Raw genomic sequence first — 9,587 nt, forward strand, 5'->3', positions numbered from 1 at the left:
ATTGCAGCGCCCATTAATTGCTAATCTCCCGATTTTCTAATGCTTTCCCCCCATGCGCATATATATCCAATGGAAGTCCCGCGATTACCGCTTCCTTTCCTGATTTTAAGGATCGATTAAAACGGTTGTGAGGGCAGTTTAGGGAGAAACGGTGCAAAACACATCCCCTGCCTTAAGCTTCGAGAAAATTTTGAAAAAAATATTACGCCATATTCTTTGAGATGGAGGGAGTACATTACTCCCACTATGAGTAATTTAATGGAGCTTGGTAGCTCTTCGTTACTAATGGGGGGTCACGTAGGAAATGGAAAAATACTCTGTTGCTGACGCTCCCTTCACATCAGCGACAAATTCGTGGTGATAGAGCTACCAAAGACAGTTTTGACCCAAGTCTATAGTGTTGGTTTGTATTAAAATAATCTGACATGTAGAAAGCTCAAAATCCACATACCAACTCGCTGCAAATTTTCCTATATCTATTGCCACAAGTGCCGGGAAAAGGCCATGGAAGAATTTGTTGAAGTTGCGGCGGAGGGACAATCAAAGAAATTAGGTTAAGGAGGGACAAAATGAGATAGTTCTAGACTACAGCTGGGCAAGGGCAGCCCGGCCCGGACGGCCTGGCCCGATCCGGCCCGAAAATCCCGGGCCGGGTCGGGCTGGGTTCGGGCCTGATTTCTGAGCCCGGACGTCGGGTCGGGCTTGTCGGGCCGGGCCGGACTTTCCTGTGTTTGGGCCGGGTTCGGGCCTGATTTGTAAGCCCGAAGGTCAGGCCGGGCCGGGCTCGGGCCTGAGAATTTAGGTTCGGGCTTTTTCGGGTCTAGCACGAAACCTGGCCTGGCCCGAGGAATGCCCTGGTGTAGACTAGACAAGGATGGCATTTTGCGATCATTCGTGAACTTGACTTTTAAGTTGCATAGACAAAAAAAATTATGCAATCATATATACTAGCTCTGATGAATCTCCTTATTAATCATGACCAATTTATTTTGAAACAAATAAATGCGACCAACTAAGAGCACTATTCTTTCACAGGTGGAGTGTCCATCATATTTGCATATTCAAGCTCTATATGGCTCCCCAAGCTGTGGTTGTACCGACGTCTTATCCACACAGTTGTAGCAGAAGCAAGTAATATCTAGTTGAGGACCACTAAAACCACATGTACCGTCTTGATACTTTTTTTGTATGCAAAAGTTCGTACATTTTTCATCTTCACAAGGACCAGGAAGGTTTGCCCAGTAAATCTTACACTTGGCGGTGTCGGCTTTAATACCTAGATTAACCAAAAAAATCCATTAGAAGATAGAATGGTTTTGGTACAGTTACCGAGCTATCTTGTTTACTCACCGTAACATGACATGGCTACTAAAATGACCACAAACACAACTATTATGGACATCTTGCATGCCATGACGAATGCTTGGATTGAAAACTTCCGATATAGCAGGCAAGAGTTTGCTTTTGTTGGCAAGAGTTGGATTGATAAGTTGAGGAGTAGAAGGCATGAGATGCGTTAGTCAGTAGGCGTGTCTATTTATAATGTTAGGCATGTATGTGATGGATAAGAATTTGATACGTGTATTTTGTTACGTTGGCAAACATTTAATGATAATAAAGTTTTCCTTTATGTCAATAATTAATTTGTTTAGTGGCTAAATATAAGACTAGCCATAGTGCTAGTATTTTAGGTAGTATCATGCATCTTAGGCCCACAAAAAATGCTGACGTGGCATCTAATTAATGAGGACAGATAAGATTAGAGTAACATAGGTGGATACTGTATCATAGCGCACGTTACAAGAAAAGCTAATGCTAAATAGATCTTGTACACACATTTCGTATTGGGATTCTACAAAATAATAAATTTAGAAGATTATGATACTACTCTATAATACCACCCACTATAATGATAGTATCATACACAAGTATCGTATCATAATACTACAATATGATACTATGCACTATGACCAGCCTAAGCAATTGGCCACTATGGTGGATGATTATTATGTTTCAATTGACATTTATGAGATTCCTAATATTACCTAATAATTATATAACCAAAATAAGATTTATAGATTTGTTTTCACTATTTGTTTTGTCATGTAAATTCCTATTTAAAACAAGGTTTAGAAAGGGCAGCTCGTCCACTAATCCACGATGAAATCTATCTCTAATACTACTTCGGTTGTGATTACTGCTACAACAATACTACAGAGTATGACCGAGCTGGCAAACTCCGGGCCCTAACTGTAAAAATACTTCCTCCATTCTAATTTAGTCTACATTCTAGAAAAAAAATGAGACAAACTAATATTTCATTTATTAGAGAGTTGGTTTTTTAGCTCCCGAGCTTAGCTACTCCTGATAGCTGCAGCGTCAAAAATCACACAGGGATCCATGTCTAACGTCATTTCCTTCCAGATACGTACCTGCAAAAAATTGAGTACAGAAGTCCGTGTATAGTGTGCTAGCATATGGTGGAACTGGAGGTTAACAACGTTTTTCAAACTAGTTGTTTGTTGTAGCGATGGGTAACTAGTTGTTTTGTTGTAGCGATGGGTGAGATGGACCAATGAGCCAGAGCATGAACGGACTGTGGAGACTGCAAATAGTCTACACCGCTGGAAAAAACCGATTCAACACATCATTTTTCCTAACAAACAGCTAGCTGTTTATCAATTGGCAAACATACAGTTTTTCGACCATACGATTTCGTGTGTGAATCTTAGCGCAGCGCAGCAGCGCAGCTATTCTTTTCCTTTTGGTCGCGCGCGGTTGTTCCCGTTGGGAGTTTACCGTTTCACTTTTTATTTCTTAATTATCCTATCTGGATTTTTTCCTGATAAAGGACATTTTATTACTCAATGTTTCAAGCATTACACTCAGCCTCCGAATAGCTAAGATGCACACAGCTGTTTAAGGATCCAACATCCAAACAGAAAAAATCCGATAAAGAAAAACAAAAGGAAAGAGCCAACTAATCTCCAGCTTTATTGGCTTCTATCCTACGGCTATGCAGCCACCCATGTTGGAAAATAAACTCCTTAGCCGTATTCTCCAACCGTGTAGACACCTCCATAAATAGGTCTCGGTTCTCGAAGCGTTGAAGCGGCGACCATGAATGGAGCATAGCGGTGCAATAGAAGAATTTTTATCATTAAAAACCTTATCATTTCTACACAACCAAAGCGACCATACAACTGCAATCGCTCCCACCCGGATAATCGTCTTATACATGGAATCCACCTCATTTAGCCAATTACCAGAAATATTAGCAATACTACGGGGTGGGTACATGGTAGAACCTATCCGAATGATTGACCATGTAGATCTAGCAACCCGACAAGTGAAGAAAAGGTGTTTTATTGTCTCATCTTCATGACAGAACACACATTTCTTACAACCCTGCCATTTGCGTTTTGCAAGGTTATCTTTAGTAAGAATCACTCCTCTACGAAGATACCATGAAAATACCTTTGTTTTCAGAGGTATCTTCATCTTTCAGATGGATTTGCTATTTAGAACCGGTTGAGTAGGAATGCAAAAGGCTTTGTACATAGAGCCTACCGAGAATACATCATTCTTGGTAAGACTCCATCGTAATTCATCGGACCCCGGAGCCTAATGTATTGAATCTAACCGTAGAAGCAGTTCGTTCCAAGAAGCTAATTGGGGGCCAATAAGATCACGTCTGAACGTTACTGAAGGGGGGGGGGGGGGGGGGGGAGATTCCATCACCTTCTGCAAGGTGTCCCCTTTGTACAAGGCCGGATACTGTTCACAAAGAGTGGTAGTTCCCAACCATCGATCCTCCCAAAACCGTATCTCCGCCCCATTCCTAATGGAGAAGGAAACAAATGGAAAAAGTGCTTGTTTGTTGCCATGATGCCAGCCCAGAAGTGCGAGTCACCCGGTTTCAAATAACCTGGGAGATCGCCTTTGAGCCTTCATACTTTTTCCGCAGTAACTGTTGCCATACACCATCCTCCGTCAATAACCTGGCCAGTCATTTTCCTAGCAAGGCCCTGTTTTTGACTTACAGATCATGGACGCCAAGTCCACCTTGATCTTTTGGACGACATACGACACTCAATTTTTTCAACCGGTATTTTTTCTTATCACTATCCCCTTGGCAAAAGAATCTTGATCGGAAGTAATCCAATCTATTCAAGACTCCTTTGGGTAACTGAAATCCTGCCTGAATTGAGTCTCCTCCCACCGCATGTTCTTCTCTCGTTTCTTCTCGCCCCCATACGCTTCTCCTCCCTCGACCCTCTATCCTCGCTTTGCTGTTGCCGAGGTGGATCCATGGCGAAGAGTGGCGTGGCTTCACCGCATCCTCCTCGACCAGTTGTTGATGGGGCGTGTGGCGCGTGGACGGCGTGTCCTCCTCGCCCGACTGAGGTTGGGGCAGGTCATGCGGGGACTCATCGTGACGCTCGACCGTCGTCTCGGGCTGGGTTGATGCCGCAGTCGCCGCCAGCGGAGGCAGGGAAGGATGCTACTCGTGCTCTTCGCCGTGCATCTGGGAAGAGGTCGGTTACCCTCGAGCGCGCAAGGCAAGTTCGCGGGCGACGAGATGGGTAATTTTCTCTGTCTTTTACTTGTGATGCGTTTGCTGTTGTGGATCTCGTTTTAGGAGATGCAAAAGAGAGATTTTTGTGGTGAGCCAGGAATTGTAGTGCTCTATGAGTCTAGGATGATTTTGGTGCCTCAGTGCTCTATGTGTGCTCTATGAGAAGGATTTGTGTTTTTGGGGCGCTATGTAGGTTGGATATTTTGGTCAGTGCTCTGAAATTTATTTGAAGTTTTGTGGCGTTGATTGGAGGTAGCCAGGCCTGCTCATTTTTTTGTTTCCACGATGAACTGTCAGATTTTGGTGTTTGTAGAGAGAGAGATGCAGTTTGACAAGTTGTGGGAAGCTGTCTGAAGTTCATCTGCAGTGTTATGGTGTTGATTTGGTGGTTGACAGTTGTGCTCTTTTCAGTATCCTTGACAAATTTTCTTTTTTTGGTGGTTAAGTACAAATCTCGGTCAATTAATTTGTAATGGAGGAAGTACTTGTAAGTTATGAATTGGTCAGTGCTTCAAGCATAGTAGGCACTTGAATTTTGTTTTACCAATTATCCTCATCAGAGGTTCACTTTACTACCTAAAGTTGATCATATTGATGCATAATAGCCTGAATTCACTTTAGATTCTGTATTAAGAGGTTGTCGGTCTAAATGGGCTCCCTGTCCTGTCACAACTCACATGATGTCTTGCATGTGCCCGCCTTGGTACTTGTGTGCGGTGCGCATGCACGCTCGTGTTCGTCCGTTGTCTGTTCGTCCACCTGTTTGGCTTCTACTTGGCTAGTCCTGCATTGCATCCTATGTTGTCTTTTCTTCTATTCCTAGTCCTTAAGAGCTGCAGCCGGGAGCTCTCCCCACGAGACATGGCCCCCGTGTTTGGGACGAGCATTGTCTCTCTCTGCATCTTTGACTACAGCTGGTTGATTAGCAATTTTGTCTTTTGAGTAGAAGATAATAAGCTAAGCATGGTCTGATGCCTATTTAGTGGTTAAATTTAGCTGGGTAAGCATTTGTCTGATGGGTACATATTGTGTCATGACATTATTGTGTGGACGATAATAAGCTAAGTATGGTCTGATATGTTTATGTGTAGCAGTTGGTTTCCCCTTCATTCTATATAGATTGTGTCATGTTATTAGATGTGTTACAGTTAATGATTTTGAGGTTTGATTGGAGTGTTTAGTTAGATGTTCACTTTACATATTTGATAGATTATTTGCCTTTTGCTGCACTTCACATCATGTATTATGTGTGGTATTACTTGTTGAGTTTTGTAAAGGTTTTTGTGTGCTACTTAGTGTATCATACGAGAGGGATTATTGTGAAAGAGCTTTATGTGAGACCTTCTATCTGACTCTTCTGATTCAGTTTGGGCTTAACTATTCTTAGATTTTTTTTGTTACTCATATTTTTTTCGAAATACAGCTGATTCAGTTTGTTGCTCTATTTTTCTGTGTAGTGTTCGTACTGGAAGAAGATTTGGTGATGACTTATCCACAGGTAATTCAAAATCTGTGGGTTCACCAGATTGTGATGCTGACTTTGCCAGTTTGGTTTGTCATATGTGGATAGCTTTGGAAATAGCTTATCATCTAGTGATGAAGTACGTATCGTGCTTTTCTTTACGTTCCATTTTTTTGCATGTTTTCTTTGTTTTGAGGTTATATATGCATGTCTGTTCAGTCATTATAATATCCTTTCTTTTTCAAAAGGAAAATGTGAGGCCGGGGAGGAAAGGGCCTTTGGATGATGCATTGCTCGAGTTCTTTCGCAAAGAGGTTGTTTAGCTGCATCTTTAGTTCAGTTTTTACTATCTGTGGTAATTGCTCGTAGTTATTTTGTATTTTTGGTGATGTTTATTGTTTGTATTATAGGCTATCAAATCTCTCAAGAGGACTTTGCGAAGTCCTGCTGTGAATCTGTTATCTTTTCTAAGGTTTTTTGCCTACTATTTTTCATTAGTGTCAGTTTTATGAATTTGAATGCAATCATGTCCTTTTTTGCCCTTGTGATCTCATTATTCCTTTTTTTTGCTTGTTGTACGGTAAATTGACACCACAACTATTGAGAAGACATCAACATAAGAATACATGTTTAAGAAATTCTGAGCATCCTCCCTTGATTTAAATTGCATCCCCTCCACTGGCATTACATCTGCAGTTAATGTTGAAGAACGGGCCTCAGTATCTTGCTCGTTGTTTTGCTCTGCCCATGTTCTTCATTTGCTACGAATATCTCCACATATTCCTCACTTATGTTCTTGTTTTCTTCTTCTGTTTTTTTTAGTTAATCTCTTAGAGTCTCTTTTCCTTGCATCATCTGTTACTATTCTTTCCATCCAGATTCCATGTATGGTCAAAGTTTTGATCACTTTCCCCTTCTTGTTGCTCATCTTCATCCACAACCTAGCAAGAAATTATATAGTCATTGTTTTTATGTTGCAGTAGTATGGCACTAGAGATGACTCTGAACATTTTGTTTTTACCTTATCAAGTTGCATGCCATCAAACAAACTTGAGTTCCATGGATTATCTACATTTTCATCATCGTGTGCAGTGTTTTGCATTTGAGGATATGATGAGCTCCCAGATTGTCCTTGAGCATCAAAGATTGTTTTTACCTGCAGTAAAATATTGAGTTAAAAAAATGCAGTGTCCATGGCATCATTTTATTTTGTCTATATGATTTAAATAGATAATATTTTTTTGTATATTTTTTGTACCTATATATGTGTTTTTGATGATGAGTAGTTCATGTCTATATCTTCATTTAGTAAAGCCATGTATGAGAAATCTCCCTGGAAAAAGTGTTAAGATGTGTTATGCAATATATAAAAGTCCCTTTTAAATTTTAATAAAGCAAACAATATGAATAATTTCTGATTCTTTTTCCATCTTAAAATTATGCACCTGTAAGAACATTGATTCGTTGAATTGATAATCGACGTTTGTCATCGGGCTACCAACATTGCTTACCTGCATAAATTAAATATTTCATCAGTATGATTGTCGCAGAAATTAAATATATCAGTCTGTTTTCACTTTCTCAGCTCATCAATTTTTTTTCCTCAATTCCCTTTTTTAGTTTCTTATATCTATAGTTTATCAGTTTTTAGTGACTTAGTATCTCATTTTATTTATTATTCCCTGAGGTTTTTAAATAATATGTCCTCAACTCCATGTGTTTCAGTCATCTTCGTTTTGTTTCCTGTTTCCTCGGATTCTCGGTCTCTCGTCTCCTCTTTTTTTTTCCTCAGTTCCTTTTTTCAGTCTCTTATGTCGATAGTTCTCAGTTTTTAGTGACTTAGCATCTCATTTTATTTCTTACTCCCTGAGTTTTTCTTAAATAATATGTCCTCAGCTCCATGTGCAGTCATCTTCGTTTTGTTTCATGTTTCTTCAGATTCTCAATCTCTCAGCTCCTCAATTTTTTTCCTCAGTTCCCCTTTTCAGTTTATTATCTCGATATTTTCTCAGTTTTTAGTGACTTAGCATCTCATTTTATTTCTTATTTCCTGAGTTTTTCTCAAATAATATGTCCTCAACCCCATGTGTTTCAGTCATCTTCGTCTTGTTTCCTGTTTCCTCGGATTCTTAGTCTCTGTTATTCAGTTTTCCAATCTCTCTTTCTTCCAAGTTCTTCCGCTTTAGTTTCTTGCTACCACATGATTTTTCAGTTTGTCAGTTTATCATCATATTTCATTGTCTTTGTCTCTCAGTTTACATTCCTGGGCTCCATGTATTCTTCATTTACCGGATCCACTCCGACCTACGGCCGTAGTCACTCGTCTTTGTCCTGCATGAAGAAGGCGCAAACAGCAGCTGCTGCACTCCTCTTGAAGGTACCTATCTATCTGATGCTTCTCTCTTTCTGAATATGTCTCTCTCTATGTGATGTGACACGGCGGCGTGATTCTCTCAGTTTCTCGGTTTAGTTGTTTGTTTCTACATGATTATTCAGTTTGTCAATCCATCATCATTTTTCATTGTCTCAGTATCTAAGTGAACATTTCATGGACCCCCTGTATTCCTCGCTTACCGGATCCAATCCGACATACGGCCGTAGTCGCCCGTCTCCGTCCTGCATGAATAAGGCGCAAACAACAACTGTTGCACTCCTCCTGAAGGTACCTCTCTATCTGATGCTTCTCTCTTTCTAATTATGTCTCCCTCTATGTGATGTGGCACGGCGTGTACGTCTATCTAATGGAATTGATCACCGTATTTTAGTTAATTATTTTTTTGGTATGTGTTACACCTATTCAGTTTCGGCCTTTAGTATTTTTTGTCTGTAGCTTTTTATTTGTTGGCAAGGGCTGTTCGGGTATCCACACACATTGAAACACATCAGTTTTCTATTATCCGCAGACACGGCATGACATCTGTTTGTAGTATCTATCATTCATCAGTACTTTGTCTAGTTTCTATGTTAATAACTCTCATTCCCCGACATCATACACTTTGACTTACAGTAGAAGTCACTCTTCTCCGTATGTGGGCTACTCCAGGTGCTAAACTAATCAGGCACCAAGAGAATAAGATACAATCCTCCCCAATGTATCTCTATCTTGGGTTGCTTTATTGATGTGCTTCTTTATAGCTCTTATTCACTCAGATTCTTAGTAAAATTTTGTTGATTTGTAGTTCATATTTCCCTAAGATCGCAGTTTAACACGTAAATCGCAGTTTGTTTGTATACGACTGTGCACTCCTCCTGGTGGCCATCTTTCTATTATACTATGTTTTTTAGCACACCAAACTCTTAGCTTTTAGTAACTAACCATGTCTCCAATGAGTATGTCAGTAATTGTGTTAAAAAGATGGTTAGTATCTTTATCCTATGTGCTTGGGGCCTGAGGTGTTTTTGTATGCTCACTACCATATGTTGTAGCATTCCCTACTTCCTTTTGTGTCTAGCTTTACCTTATGTTCTTGGGGCCTGAATTTGCATGGCATAACAGATTGCATATTGTTTAGTGGACTTCAGAGAACAACGCAAATAGCAGTTCAG

The 9,587-nt window shown here is 40.3% G+C and overlaps 1 long non-coding RNA gene across 1 annotated transcript; it reads right to left on the reverse strand.

Moving 5' to 3' along the window:
- Nucleotides 1-999: 999 nt before the first annotated feature.
- LOC127312851 (uncharacterized) lies at nucleotides 1,000-1,490 on the reverse strand. Its single transcript, XR_007858618.1, has 2 exons — nucleotides 1,351-1,490; nucleotides 1,000-1,276 (listed from the first exon to the last, which is right to left on the reverse strand). It is a non-coding gene; the product is annotated as an uncharacterized lncRNA (long non-coding RNA).
- Between the last annotated feature and the right edge of the window lie 8,097 nt (nucleotides 1,491-9,587).

Source organism: Lolium perenne, chromosome 7 (genome assembly GCF_019359855.2).
Source record: "Lolium perenne isolate Kyuss_39 chromosome 7, Kyuss_2.0, whole genome shotgun sequence".
Taxonomy (NCBI): domain Eukaryota; kingdom Viridiplantae; phylum Streptophyta; class Magnoliopsida; order Poales; family Poaceae; genus Lolium; species Lolium perenne.